Genomic DNA, 16,203 nt, shown 5'->3' with positions numbered 1-16,203 from the left:
TTAAAATTTATTTTACACTTGCGGAAGGCGCTGAAGACCTGGTTCTGCCAACGGGCCTGGGGAACCCAGAATGGGATGGAGCCCATTAAATGGCTCGTGTGATCTGCTACTGCCAGGGTAGGGAATGGGGTAGGGGGTGATTTTATTATATTATTCTATATTAATTTATTTGATTCTTTTTATTATCTTTATTGTTTCAAATGTGGTTTTATATTCTGTAAGCTGCCTTGAGTCACTATGGGTGAGTAATATAAAACAATATAAAACAAACAAACAAATAAATTGATCCCAGATTCAGTTCTTGGACCTGCAGTGGAGATAATGATTTACTAAATGCATCAAAAAACCTTCCTTTGTTTCTAACTAACCCTCTTCTAAAAAGTTGCTTGTTATAATCATCTTCTTTGGCATAATCCAGAGAACGTATGTGTTGTGAAAAGATCTAACATTTTGCTATATTTTTTTTCCTGTTAACAGATGATTGTACTTTCTGCACCATCTGAAATAGAAGTTGATCCAAAAAATCTGATCTCTGAGAATGCCTTTTTCCTTCATTGGGAGGAATTCTCAGTATGAAATATGAGGATTGAAAGCTAAAGGACTTTTTAAATTTTATTCTATTTTTTCCAAATCACACAAATTTACTGCCAGGTGAAGAAGAAGAAAAATAAATGAGTTGAAGTGCTGGATACTTTCACTAGAGGTCAGTCTTACTTTATATAATAAACAGCTGGTGATCCCTTGTGGATGATTCTTCCAGAGATCCCTATTTCCTTAATTAAATGGAGAAACAGAATGAAAAAAACAAAAAGGGATTGGGAACCAAACTTTCTGCTTGGTTCCCCATTGAGGTTGCTTGTGGGAATCTGGGAGGGAGTTCAGAAATGAACCCTCTTCAGCTGACCGAGGAAATTGCCTGCTTGTGGAAGGGAAGAAAGGAAGCTGTAGACCAGTAATGGTGAACCTATGGCATGGGTGCCACAGGTGGCACGCGGAGCCATGTCTGCTGGTATGTGAGCCATTGCCTTAACTCAGCTCCAATGTGCATGTGTGTGCTGGCCAGCTGATTTTTGCCTCACACAGAGGCCCTGGGAGTTTTTGGTTTCCAGAGAGCCTCAGGAGGGATGAGGGAGGGCAAAACATGAGCCTATTGGGCCCACCAGAAGTTGGGGAACAGGCCATTTTTGGCCTCCAGAGGGTCTCCAGGGGACAGGGGAAGCTATTTTAGCTTCCTCAGGCATTGAATTATGGGTGTGGGCACTCACGCATGAGCAATAGCGCGCACCCATGCTCTCTTGGCACCAGAGGAAAGAAAGGTTTGCCATCACTGCTGTAGACTATAAGGAAAATTGTACCCCAGCATACCTGTAAGGGTCCCCTTACTTCAAAGAGAAAGGCCTCGCCCAACAATATCTGGCACTCCACAATAACCTCTGAGTCTTTCTCTGGCTCTTATTTCACCACCTTCCTTCAGCCGTTATATGTCAATTGTCAGCCTGAGTTCTAAGACAGCCAACTGCCATTTGCCCATCCACCAGCTGATTGGATGCAGAGGGAGAGAGGGAGGTATGAAAAAAATAAAAGATACAATAGCAATAGCATTTAGACTTATATACCGCTTCACAGTGCTTTACAGCTCTCTCTAAGCGGTTTACAGAGAATAAGCCTATGGCCCCCAACAATCTGGGTCCTCATTTTACTCAACCTTGAGCCTACTGAGATTCGATCTGCGAAACTCCTGGCAGCCAGTGATCAGCAGAAATAGCCTGCAATACTGCACTCTAACCATTGGACCACGGAGGCTCTTCAGTCCTCTCTTGTGTCATACAACATATGATTAATGTGAAGGCGTGGTTGGATGTCACCAAAATGACAACTTTCCCAAACTTCCTAAGTGAGTCAACGTGTGCTAGATTTCTGTAAATAAACTCATTCTGGCTTCTTTCATTCAACAGCTCTTGTTTTAAACCTTCCCATTGAAAGTTGTATTTTATCTTAGGATGGATATATGTTTATCCCAGGCATGTTTAAATTCAGTTACTGTGGATTTACCAACCCCGTCTGCTGGGAGTTTGTTCCAAGTATCTACTACTCTTTCAGTAAAAAAATATTTTCTCATGTTGCTTTTGATCTTTCCCCAACTAACTTCAGATTGTGTCCCCTTGTTCTTGTGTTCACTTTCCTATTAAAAACACTTCCCTCCTGAACCTTATTTAACCCTTTGACATATTTAAATGTTCCAATCATGTTCATTAAGTCTTTCCTGATACGTTTTATGCTTATCAGGAAAGACTTAATGAACTCGTTCTGTATAGTCTGGAGGACAGAAGGAAAAGGGGGGACATGATTGAAACATTTATCTGTCTGGAACCCATACCACGTCTTGGACATCAACACCCTTGAAAACGTCCAAAGATATTTCACCAGAAGAGCCCTTCACTCCTCCACTCGAAACAGAATACCCTACGAAAATAGACTAACAATCCTGGGCCTAGAAAGCCTAGAACTACGGCGCCTAAAACACGATTTGAGTATTGCCCACAAGATCATATGCTGCAACGTCCTACCGGTCAATGACTATGTCAGCTTCAACCGCAACAACACAAGAGCACACAACAGATTCAAACTTAATACAAACCGCTCCAAACTTGACTGTAAAAAATATGATTTCAACAATCGAGTTATCGAAGCGTGGAACTCATTACCAGACTCAATTGTGTCAACCCCTAACCCCCAACATTTCTCCCTTAGACTCTCCACGATTGACCTCTCCAGGTTCCTAAGAGGCCAGTAAGGGGCGTACATAAGTGCACTGGTGTGCTTTTCGTCCCCTGTCCAATTGTCTTTCCTTTCTTTCACCTATCATATATATTCTCTTCCTTTCATATATCCTCTCCTCTTAGTTCACTTACCCTTACCACATGTCTATTTTTCTTCCTATGTAGTGTATTGGACAAATGAATAAAATAAAAAATAAATAAATATGTCAAAGGGTTAAATAAGGTTCAGGAGGGAACTGTTTTTAATAGGAAAGTGAACACAAGAACAAGGGGACACAATCTGAAGTTAGTTTTCTTTCCAGTTAGGTAAACACTCAAACCAAGAATGGTGCCACCCACACAAACACACACACACCGTATTTAGCTTGCCAAGAGTGTCATATTGGGGATTGTCAAGCATTTGGTCAAGGAGTGTGGAACCAACTCTCACCTCCGTGTCAATGATGGCATGACATCCCTCCATAATGCAACTCAAACTGGGCCACAACTCTCATTGTCGGGCTGGTGAGCACATGGGGGGGACACACACAATGTGTATGTGTGTGTCTCAGAAAGCTTTTCTTGCTGTTGAACATAAACACATGCAGGCCTCCAGGGAAGTAGTCCTCGACTTATGACCGTTCATTTATTGATTGCTCAAAGCACCAAAAAAAAAAAAAAAGTCACTTGGGTCCATTTTTTTTACCCTATGGGTTCTTCTACCCTTATTTCATTCATAGTCAGAAGGCTGAGAGGCTAATCTTACGAGTGCCCGTTGAAGACGTTTTGCATTTACTTGTGGAGTTTTAAAAACTTAAAAACTTAAGTTATGAAGGCAAGACAGCAGTGGAAGGGATGTGCTGGTGCCTCGAAGCTGTTGGGGTCTGGATGCGTGTCAACAAGCTCAAACTCAATCCAGACAAGATGGAGTGGCTGTGGGTTTTGCCTCCCAAGGACAATTCCATCTGTCCGTCCATTACCCTGGAGGGGGAATTATTGACCCCCTCAGAGAGGGTTCACAACTGGGGCGTCCTCCTCGATCCACAGCTAACATTGGAACACCATCTTTCGGCTGTGGCGAGGAGGGCGTTTGCCCAGGTCCCCCTAGTGCACCAGTTGCGGCCCTATTTGGACAGAGAGTCATTGCTCACAGTCGCTCATGCCATTATCACCTCGAGGTTCAACTACTGCAACGCTCTCTACATGGGGCTACCTTTGAAAAGTGTTTAGAAACTTCAGATCGTGCAGAATGCGACTGCGAGAGCTATCATGGGGCTTCCTAGATTCGCCCACGTTTCTACAACACTCTGTGGCCTGCAGTGGCTGCTGATCGGTTTCCGGTCACAATTCAAAGTGTTGGTAATGACCTTTAAAGTGTTGGTAATAAACCTGGCATTGGACCAAAATACCTCTGGAACCGCCTTCTACCACACGAATCCCAGTGGCTGATAAGGTCCCACAGAGTTGGCCTTCTCCGGGTCCTGTCGACCAAACAATGTCGTTTGGCCGGCCCCAGGGGAAGAGCCTTCTCTGTGGCGGCCCCGGCCCTCTGGAATCAACTCCCCCCGAAGATTAAAATGGCCCCCACCCTCCTTGTCTTTCGCAAGTTACTCAAGACCCACCTATATTGCCAGGCACGGGGGAATGAAGACATCTCCCCCAGGCTTTCTTATATTTTATGTTTGGTATGTATGTGCTGTATGGTTTTTTTAAATTGTTGGGGTTTTATATAATTTTATTATTAGATTTGTTCCATTGTTATACTGTTTTTTTATTACTGTTGTGAGCCGCCCCGAGTCTTCGGAGAGGGGCGGCATACAAATCTAATAAATTGAATTGAATTGAATTATCAGAAAGTCAGGATTGACTAGGACAGTGATGGTGAACCTCTGGCACCCGTGCCACAGGTGGCATGCAGAGCCATATCTGCTGGCACATGAGATGTTGCCCTAGCTCAGCTCCAGCACACATGTGCACGATTTTCAGCTTTTGCAGAGGTCTAGGAGGGTGTTTTTGGCTTTCAGAGGACCTCTAAGAGGTACGGGAGGGTGGAAAATGGGCCTACCAGACTCACCAGAAGTTGGGAAACTGGGTGCTCATGGCCTCTGGGGGATGGGGGAAGCCATTTTCTCCCTCCCCAGGCATTGGATAATGGGTGTGGCCACTCGCAAATGCCCAATAGTGCACGCACACTGGTGCTTTTGGCACCCAAGGAAAAAAAGTTTCGCCATCACTGGACTACTTGTCCACTAGTGAGTTATAAGACCTTATGACAGTGATGGCAAAACTTTTTCCCATTGGGTGCCAAAAGAGTGTGTGTGTGCCAACACCCACAATTCAATGCCCCTCATGCACCATGCACCCCTCTGCACATGCACACATGATGTCCGCATTGCCCCATGCATGCATGCATGTCCCCCTCCCCCGTTTTCCAACTTTTTTTGGGGGGGGGGGCTTAATTCTGCTTTTTGCCCTCCTCAGACTCCAGAGTCTTTCTTGGAGCATGGGGAGGGCGAAAACAGCCTCCTCCGCCCTCAAGGCCTTCTAGAGGCTGAAAATGTCCCATTTTCCAACTTCTGGTGGGCCCAGTAGGCCTGTTTTTCACCATCTCCAGGCTCCAGAGGCTTTCTGACACCCGTCAAGCGGGTGCAGAATTTGGTGACAAATCAGTAGCTTGTCACACTTGCCTGATGTTTATGGGAACTTGGGAGGGGTGATTTTCATGAGGGAAGAGATGCAACCACAAAGCATTCTTTCGAGTGGTTCAAGGCCATCCTATACCCACCCACCTGGGCGGAAGCGGAGGAAGGACTTGCCCCGCTGGTACAATCTGAGTGGGCAATGTGACAAATTTGTGGGTGGGGGAAACAAGGGATGTGAACTTTCAACTGAGTGGGAAACTCAGATTCAGGTTTCCCAGTGTGGGTGCCAGGATGGCTTCGGAAATAAATTGGAACTTTGAGGAGTACTTTGACTCAGATTCTGATTTAGTTCAGATGTTACTTGGAACCTTGACACCTCCCCTACCCCCACTAGAGGCTGAAAATGCCTTCCCAGAGCCTCCGCATGAACCAAAAATCAGGTGGCTGGCAGGGACATGCATGATGTAGGGAAACAGCTTGCGTGCTGGCAGATATTATTATTATTATTATTATTATCATCATCATCATCATCATCATCATCATTATGTCGATACAACACAGCAAATGAGATCACTATGCTGGATTTCGTATTTCATCACCAGTCGGGCGCTTCCCAAGCACCTCGGACTGCGTGATGTAGTAGCAAATTATGTTTGCCGATCCCAGTAAAGTGGCCTTTTGCAATTGACAGATGGAGATTTTGTCAATTCCGATTGTTTTCAAATGTCCACTGAGATCCTTTGGCACTGCGCTCAGCGTGCCAAGTACCACTGGGACCACTTTCACTGGCTTATGCCAGCTCGATTTTTAGATCTTCGTATTTCACTAATTTCTCTAGCTGCTTTTCCTCAATTTTCTGTCCCCTGGGATTGCGATGTCGATGATCCATACTTTCTTTTTCTCTACAATCAAGATGTCTTGTGTGTTATGCTTCAGAATTCGGTCAGTCTGAAGTCGGAAGTCCCACAGTAGTTTTGCTTGCTCATTTTTGACCACTTTTTTGGGCTTATGATCCCACTAGTTCTTTGCCACTGGTAAATGGTAGTTCCGGCACAGGTTCCAGTGGATCATCTGTGCCACAGCATCATGTCTATGCTTGTAGTCAGTCTGTGTGATCTTTTTGCAGCAGCTGAGTATGCTACAAAAAGATTGCACAGACTGACTACAAGCATAGATTATTATTATTAATAATAATAATAATAATAATAATAATAATAATAATAATAATAATAATAGGATTTCTGTGCCGCCCCTCTTCGAGGACTCTGGGTGGCTCACAACATATAAAATATACAATACACAATATCTTAATCCAATTAACTAATTAAAAATCTAGAAATCCCCCGCATGCTTCACCATCACAGCCTTAGGACAACATCCAGCCATTGCTGAGGCAATATATCCCTAATAAAGGCCAGTTTCATATTGCCATATTAGTAGTTCAGTGACATTGTATAGTGCTAGAACAGTCTTTGTGGGGCAATACCTATTCTTCACTTTGAGGGTTAAATGTCATGCTAAGCAGGACTCAATGAAAAACCTTTTAGCAATCTGTAGTAAATTGGTAATATTGGTACTATGGTCCTAGATGTTGAACAATAGCAACATAAGTACATTTTTTTCCTGAAAAATAAGCTGCTGAATATAGAATTGGTGAAGAAGTGGAATATTGTTTTTGATGCATCTCGGTCTTGGTGTTGAAGGCAAATATTGGGCTTAAAGTAAAATGCAATCAGGGATGCCCCAGCCTTTGGATGATGGGCTTTGAAAAAAAATTGTTCTAATAAGCAATGTAGGTATTGCACTTTAAATGCAATGAAATCTGTATCTTAATAAAGAGGCATTAGAAAGTATAATGAGAACAGAGATAATGAAATGCTTGTCCTTAAATATTTTACTAGAATTAAGATTGCACTCATATATAATAAGCAAATGTTATAAAATGCTGTAGCACGATTTCTATGGAGTATAGTATATGTTCTTCCTTAGCCTTGGGTGAATTAACGAAGGGCCAGATATTTTAAATTAGTAAATATTGCAGATTTCATTTCGGAAAACACATTAGTTCATTTAACATAGAGAAGGGCAATGTGTGACAAAATTCAGAGGTGACATTTGCTCATGAAATTTGAAAGAAATTGGGTGATATTATTAAATATAACACTTGAATGCATGGGGTAGTAAATAAATGCTTTGGAACAACTCTTGAATATAGGTGTTGTTTAATATTACTGTATTTTTCGGAGTATAAGACACACCAGGGTATAAGACGCACCTAGATTTTAGAGGTGGAAAACAAGAAAAAAAGTATTCTGAATCAAATGGTGTAGTAATATATTATTTAATAAAATACCAGCAGAATGTAGTAGAATACTTTTTACAAACATGTACCCCTTTTACAAACTTCAAACTTGACAGCTTTAAGACTTGTGGACTTCAACTCCCAGAATTCCCCCTCCAGTCATGTTGCTGCAAATGGGGTAATTAGAAGGTAAAATTACCCCGTTTTTGTGAAAAATGAATATCAACTTAAAACATGTAAAATTAACTATTAGTTAAATATATACTTTGGATAGGTGCAATAATTATATGTTCCAAACAACATATAAATTTTAAGATAAAACCGCTAAAGAAATTGTGGCCAGTATATGGTCTGTCTTTAGAAAGTAATAATGAAGGCTGTAAGTTCATGTTTAGTAATCATTCACACCCAATTATTCCTTATTCCTTTCTTTCTTTGTTCTCTAGAAAGATGCTTTGATGGCTACCCTTTTATTTTTTTTACAACATGAAACTACCCGTATATACTCGAGTATAAGTCGACCTGATTATAAGCCGAGGCACCTACTTTCGCCAAAAAACCTGGGAAAACTTATTGACTCGAATATAAGTCCAGGGTGGAAAATACAATGGCTACTGGTAACTTATAAAAATGGAATATTCTTCTATTGTAACTTCTTAAAATTGTTTTTGTAGGAGAATAAAAAAACATATGAAGAACGGTTGCAAGAACTGGGTATATCTAATTTAATGAAAAAAGGGACCATGGGAGACATGATAGCATTCTTCCAATATCTCAGAGTTTGCCACAAAGAAGAAAGAGTCAACCTATTCTCCAAAGCACCAGAGGGCAGAACAAGAAGCAATGGGTGGAAACTAAACAAGGAGAGAAGCAACTTAGAACTAAGGAGAAAATTCCTGACAGTTGGAACAATGAATCTGTGGAACAGCCTGCCACCAAAAGTTGTGAATGCTCCAACACTGGAAGTTTTTAAGAAGATGTTGGATACCCATTTGTCTGAAGTAGTGTAGGGTTTCCTGCCTAGGCAAGGGGTTAGAACAGAAGACCTCCAAGGTCCTTTCCAACCCTGTTGTTATTATTATATTATATAACTTTTTTCCTTCCAAAATGCTTTTTATTTATTGCATCTTTCTTCCTCCCCTTCCAAAATCTTTCTTTTTTTTAAATTCCAAAAACCTCTTAAAATATCTTTAGGAATGTTATCTTAATCTTAAAATCTGTTATCTTAATCTTCATTACAATATCATTATAATTTTCTTAATAATTGGGATTTCATATACTCTTTCAAAACAATTGCTTAAATCAAACTTCCATGTGATAAATATTCAGATTTTCCATTTAAAACCTATTTCATAAGTTAAAATCATTATTACTACATCAATAGATCAGTAAATAACAATTGGGGGTTACTCAATCATTAACTGTAAAATCTTTCTTCTACATGATATTTATCTTGCATAAGGAGAAACCATACTCTTTAAAAAGTTAAATCTATTCATATTGATTATGTAGTACAAATGATTAATGATAAAATTCATACTATTATATTATCCTAACCTTCGTATTATCAGCATTAACAATCTGCTTGGGTAGGATAAGTATAGTTGGAAGAAAAAGTTTAATTACACAGAGTTATCCCCACTTTAAGCAACAATTTCTTACAAAATAACCTATCCTGTTAATCAAATTTAAATGGGTAACTTACTTTTTACTTGTACATTTTATTTATTTGTAAAATATCATTGCTTGGTTGATGAGAAGAGAAATCCATGGTTCCTTCCTTCTGAAAGTCTCTTCAACTCTCCCGCCCCTTCCCCCAGTGCTTCCTGTAGAGGAGGAGCTGTGATTGGTACAGCTTGCTGCCAATCAGATAGCTCTCTCAGTGCCCCCTTTCTGTGTAGAGAAGGAGCTGTGATTGGTTCAGCCTGCTACCAATTAGGCAGCTCAGCAGTAGCAAGAGAAGAAAGAAAAAAACCCTCCTGTTGCCAGCCATGAGGTTTCTTTCCTCCCTGCCTTTCACATCCGAACTGTGGAACTTTGGGACAGTTTTCAGGTCAGTGAAAGTCAGTGACTCCAGTATAAGTCGAGGTTGGATTTTTCAGCACATTTTTGTGCTGAAAATATCGACTCATACTCGAGTATATACGGTAATTAAATGGGTGAAGGATGGAAGCTTTTCAAAAATCTCTTTTGTGTTTTTCCATTGATTATGAATTTCATCTGCATAAATAAACCATCCTCACTGGATAAGTGCTGAGCAACCTGACATTTCCAGTTTTGTGTTTTTCTTTTTTCTTCTCTTCCTATCCTTGTTGTCTAAACCAGGCCAGATTTTAAAGAGAAGGATTGTTTGTGCATGTATTTGTAAATTCAATTTGTAATTTCTGAAAATGATGGTCATTAAACAAATCCATTCATTTGATTGGACTTTTTTTTTTTTACTGACACCAACCAAAAAATGACAGAAACTGGCAAAAAACCCCAACCATTTGAATTATGAATAAAACTGTAACACTCATATGGGGTTCCTTGTAACAATGGGAACGTGGGAATTATAATCAATAAAGGAGCAAATCAATGTTGGAATCTGAAACCTATGTTTGGCGGTCTTTGTGCATGTCTTTACAGCATACCCATCTGTAAATGTCATGGAGCAAAGAATTCAGTGGGTAGGAATAGTGGGCGCAGAAGGTAGGAAGAAATAGGTAGCCAATAACTATCTAGAGAATAAGTACTGAAGTGGTTGAACTGAAAATAAAAATGCAAAGTTCTCAATTAAAGGAAAACAGAGTTAAAGAGACAGTTGAAAAGGAATCCTCAGTGAATACAAAGTAAGTTTCTGATATAAAAAGGAAGAATTAGCTCTGAACGCTTATTGCTTTTGAAGATAATTATTTGGATAGTAATAATTATATAAATATCCGGGCCTTACAAAAGGATTGGGAGAAAGGATTACCTTGAATGCCTTTTCTATATGCAAGAGTTATTAATTAATTTATTTTTATTTCATCAAGAATGCATTAGATCAGGGGTCTCCAACCTTCGTAACCTTAAGCCTGGCGGACTTCAATTCCTAGAATTCCCCAGCCCAGGTTGCTTTGCTGGCTGGGCAATTTTTCTTTGCTTTGCTGGCTGGGCAATTCTGGGAGTTGAAGTCTTCCAGGCTTAAAGTTGCCAAGGTTGGAGACCTCTGTATTAGATAACAGATATAAAAACATAATTATGAATACATGAAATGGATATGAATAAAAGGGACCATTAGGGACAGAGACAGTAGGCACACTGGTGCGCTTATGCATGCCCCTTAATAATTAGTATTCCTAATCTTAATATTAGTGATTCCTAATAAAGTAATTGTATATAATATAGGCACAAAACATATAAAATTATGTGTTGCACTTATTGGGCTGTATTAATTATGATATCAGGATACCTGAGCTGTCCCTATCCGAAACGTGAAGTCAGCTCTGAGGGGCCCTTGGATTCTCTGAACTTTCTGCTTTCTTGCAGATGTTTCATTACCCTTTTCTTTGTACCAGTGAGAGTGTGAAAGATTCTTTTAAAGGGCTAAGTAAAGGAGGTCGAGCTAAAATGATTGTCTCAGGCAATTTAGCAGGCCAGAAGTGAAAGCATTATAATACATGTACAGCCTGGAATAAATAGGAATGAACTGGACAGTTTTAAGTCTTGGATTATTGGCTTCACCTTTATCCTATCACATTATGGAACCCAGCCATCTGGTTGGGCAATGCCCATCACATGAGTATGACACATATAGCTACAATGCTAACCTTTTCTGATTTATTTTCCCTAAAGGAAAAAGATATGTGGAATTAAGGTGAAAGCAGACAAATTCTTCTGGTTCTGGTAAGCTAACTTTCTTTAACAACTAATTTGCCTGTTGGAATCATTGGCCTTATATTTATCTTTTCAAATAATTTTCTTCCTAAAAAGGATTTATTGACCCATAGAAGGATTGCATGGCTTGGAACATGTTAAACAAGATAGCCAACACTACACCAGGCTCATCAACTGAGTGGAAAGTATATTTTTGTTATTGAAATGTTTTTCGAGTTACCTGTAAATTTAAAGCTGAAAGGTTGTTCAGTGTGTACAAATCTATGGAGGGTGAGCCTTAGTTGAAAGCTCCTTAACATTTCATGACACTGCTTTTCTTTATACATATTATTTTTCAGTCAACAGAGTGATTCATTAAGACATAATTTTATAACTACATGGATATTTACCCCATTTCTTGATACAGTGATACTTATTGTGTGTATTATTAGTCTTCCACATTAAGGTAATTTTTGTTGGAAATATGACTAATTTATTTGAACTTTTAATATCTCTGTACATTTGCCTCTATGCTGTAATCTGAACTGAAATATTTTATTGGGAGATCACCTTCAGTCACCTCATCTTTTTGAGAGATTGCACAGAATCTACTCATGCTACTCACATTAGTTTCACAACTACACATTACTTTAACAACTACAGTGATACCTCAAGATACGAACCCCTCGTCTTACGAACAACTCGTGATACGAACCCGGGGTTCAGAAAATTTTTGCCTCTTCTTACGAACTTTTTTCGAGTTACGAACCAGCACCCCCCCGAACCCCGAACCCGGGTTCGGGGGGTGCTGGGAAGCCCCCCAGGCCGGCTGCGACCTTTTAAAACAGCCGCGCCGCTTCCCATCTGTCTCCTGAAGCCGAACGGCAAAGCCGAACTTCCGCGTTTGGCTTCAGGAGACAGATGGGAAGCGGCGCGGCTGTTTTAAAAGGTCGCAGCCGGCCTGGGGGGCTTCCCAGCACCCCCCCGAACCTCGAACCCGGGTTTGCGGGGGTGCTGGGAAGCCCCCCAGGCCGGCTGCGACCTTTTAAAACAACCACGCCGCTTCCCATCTGTCTCCTGAAGCCGAACGGCAAAGCCGAACTTCCGCGTTCGGCTTCAGGAGACAGATGGGAAGCGGCGCGGTTGTTTTAAAAGGTCGTAGCCGGCCTGGGGGGCATGCCAGCATCCCCCCGAACCCGGGTTCGGGGTTCGGGAGGTTGCTGGGAAGCCCCCCAGTCCGGCGGTCACCTTTTAAAACAGCCGGGTGGCTTTCCAGCAGCCTCCCGAAGCCAAACACACCTCGAGCCCATACAATAACCGTTCCATTAACCCTTGGAAAATGGAGACCCCAAACTGTAGACGATTACATCTAAAAACCCCCCTATGGGTAATGATAGCCTGGGCTTCTGCGGTCTGGGGGTCCACGGGGAGCTGCTGATATGCTTGGGAAAGGTCAAGCCTCGCAAAGACCTTGCCATTTCCCAGCGTGTGGAGCAGCTGCTGCACCATGGGCAAAGGATAAGAGTGGTGGGCTAAAGCCCGGTTTACAGAACATTTATAGTCCCCGCATAATCTAATACCCCCATCCCCTTTGAAGGCAATGACCAATGTGGTCTCCCACGCCGCTTGGTCCACCGGTTCCACCACACCTTGAGAGATCAGACGGTCCAGTTCAGCGTCCACCTTTGGCCGGAGAGGAATTGGAACCCTGCAGGCTTTCAACCGCACTGCCGGTACCAGGGGGTCCAGACTGAACGAAATAGGGCTTCCCGTGTAACAACCCAAACCTTCGTTGAAAACTGAGGGAAACTCCTTAGCTAGTTTATCAAAGGCTGAAACCACATTAACCCCCGAGACAGATAACCCCAACGATTCAAACCAGTTTAACCCTAAAAGATTTGAGAAGGGTCCATCCACCACTATTAAAGGCAACTTGCCCACAAACGACTTGAATTTGACCGCAAAACAACCCTCCCCCAGAATTGGAATTAAGGAGCCTTGGTAGTCTTTGAGAACTGAGCTGCAGGGCCGTAGGTGATTCTTGCTTAACCTAGGAAAACAGCGCTTCAAGGTAGACCAAGAAGCCAAAGAATGTGCCGATCCAGTGTCTACTTGCATCGAACACCAAGCGTTCCCCAGGCGAACTTCAACAGAAATTTTTTCTGTGCCGCTTGACGTCTTCCGGACATACGATGTAGCTAGACGCGGGAAACTGTAGACGGTATTACATTCATCTCGGCGGTTCGATGAATATTTCTTTTGCCAACGAGAGTTGTAGTTCTGGGACTCCCTCTGCTCCCTCCTTGGGGTTGGTGGGGATCTGCGGGAACGGCAGACCCTCGCAATGTGCCCCCGGGAACCACATCGCCTGCAAGCCGTGTCCCTAAATGGGCAATTTGATCTAAAATGGCTTCCCCCGCAGCCCCAACACGGAGACAACGGAGGACGGGGACGGGCAGCAGGCGGATCCCAGCTGCGGTTAGCTGCCAGCCGGCAAACCTCTTCCTCCTCCCCGGCATTGGAATCCTCCTTCTCTACCAGAGCCGGGGGCTTATCTGGAAGTGGCGGCCCTTTACTGGTGACATTTACGGAGCTGTCCATGGCTGCGAGAGACAAGGTTGACAGCTCGAACGCGCGGGCTTCCGCCAGAGCCATTTGAAAATTACGTCTCGGGTGGCCAGGAGACGCCGCTTGAGGCGTCCATCCCTCACCCCAAAAACCAATCTGTCCAATAAGTAGTCGTTTAGGTCTGTAAATTCACAGTATAAAGCCACCCTGCGGAGAGCGGCGACAAAATCATTGATTGATTCCCCTTCCCCCTGGTTCCTCTGGTAAAATTTGTATCTCCGGGCACAGCGGGACGGGGCAGGGGCATAATGGTCCTGCAGCGTAGACAGAAATTGCTGCCACGGAACCTCATGTATTGAGACCGGGGCGAACAAAGCCCTCGCCGTCTCAAACATCTCTGGGCCACAAAACCCGAGGAAATAAGATCTCTTCCGATCCCCTGATATTTCGGTATAGCCATTAGAAATTAAAAAACAATCGAAGCGGGCCACGTATGAGTCCCACGTCTCCCCTTGAGGGTCGAAGGGGGGAAAGGTCAGCTGTACCGACATCCTCACTTACTGTTATAATACTTAGTAAGAATCCGCATGGGACGTTCGCCTCTCGTCGCCAGTGTAATAAGTGAGTCCTCGGGTAAGTCAGAATGCTTTAATCAGAACTCATGCCAGGCTGGCAGGTACAGGCTTAAGGACAAAAACATTACAGAGGCTTTTATACACCAAGCTGCTTGAGGCAGCAACCAATTAACCTTAGAGAAACTTCCCGCTTACTATGTATCCAGGGGACGCGCGCCAATCAGCACCCTGGATAGCCCCGGCTCACAAGACTCCTAGCGGCCGGCTGTTACTAAACAGACACAACACAAACTATATTTCCTCAGGAGGAGCTCTGGTTTTCCAGCTCTGGCCTAATCCACTCCTTAAAGTACTGAATTAAAAGTTGTCTGATTTTTAGTAGATGGGGCAGAAATTGGAGAGATTCTTTCAAAACAACTCCCTCTGACACAGCCCCTTCCGTTTTACTCTATCCTACTTTAGTTTTACCTTTACCCCACTTCTCCCATTTCTAGTTTACCTTCAGCTGGAATGTCTGAATTAATTCCTTCTCGGTATCATACATGAATGTTCCCAGCAGGATCTCCTCTTTTGTTTCATCATTTAGCCCCTAAAATTAAAAGGAGGGAATCAGTGTAGAAGAGTTGAATGCTGCAGCAGCCCAGAAGGACAACCTGGAAGCAGTTCTTGGCCAACAAAGTCAGGTCAATGCAGAAACCCCCCAAAAAAGAATTTTGAGTCTTGACAAGCAGGCAACCTTTTAATGGTGAGCGGAATTATTTTATATGAAACGGGCATAGAGCTACGGAGAGTGGTCACATGATTGTCAAGCTACTCCCACCTGGTCACATGGCAGGCAAGCCACACCCACAAAATAAACCATGCCCACAGTGTGGCAGTAAACATTTTGGCAGCTCATTGCTATATGTTCATAATGCTCCCACCTCCCATTTTTCCCCAAGAATTTTGAGAGATGAATTGGTCTGAGGGAGAATGACTGGCCTAAATTCTGCTGGCTTTTATACTAAAGGGAGAAATAGAACTCGGAGCACTGATTTCTAATCCTTCATCTTAACCTCGATAACAGAATGGCTCCATATCCTATTTCAGCTCAATATCAAGGGCATAGTAGCCTTGGTGCTTCCTAAATTGCAGTTCTTTTAATGAACCTTAGAGGTAAGATATACGATAAGTTAAAACAGTATTGTACTCACATAAACCAAGAAATCTTTTAAGGCGCTTGTGATTCCTTCCGAAAAAGCTATTGCTTTAGAGATGTGCTGAACTGTAACGGCTGTGAGTCGGACTTTTTCAGGCAGCTTAATTACTACTTGGCCTTCAGATCCTAAGAATGCCCAGCAGTTTCCAGGGTAAACATCCGGCTACAAACAGGAGACCATTCACATAAATAAAATGCTCAAAATTGGAATCACTCTATAATATGTAAATAGATGCATTGCTCTGGGGTTAAAATGGTTTATACAAGAGACACCCCCAATTTGGTGGTGGGGTATGTATGCTTGTCGGGTGGTGGGCACTTT

General features: G+C 42.5%; 1 protein-coding gene across 1 annotated transcript in view; it reads left to right on the top strand.

The window, feature by feature from the left end:
* The window catches only part of LOC139159569 (SUN domain-containing protein 3-like), a 217,948-nt gene that overhangs the window by 44,185 nt on the left and 157,560 nt on the right, over window positions 1–16,203 (top strand). The gene's annotated exons all lie outside the window — the stretch shown is intronic.

Source organism: Erythrolamprus reginae, chromosome 2, assembly GCF_031021105.1.
Source record: "Erythrolamprus reginae isolate rEryReg1 chromosome 2, rEryReg1.hap1, whole genome shotgun sequence".
Classification (NCBI taxonomy): Eukaryota; Metazoa; Chordata; class Lepidosauria; order Squamata; family Dipsadidae; genus Erythrolamprus; species Erythrolamprus reginae.
This window is presented reverse-complemented; position numbering and strand designations above follow the sequence as displayed.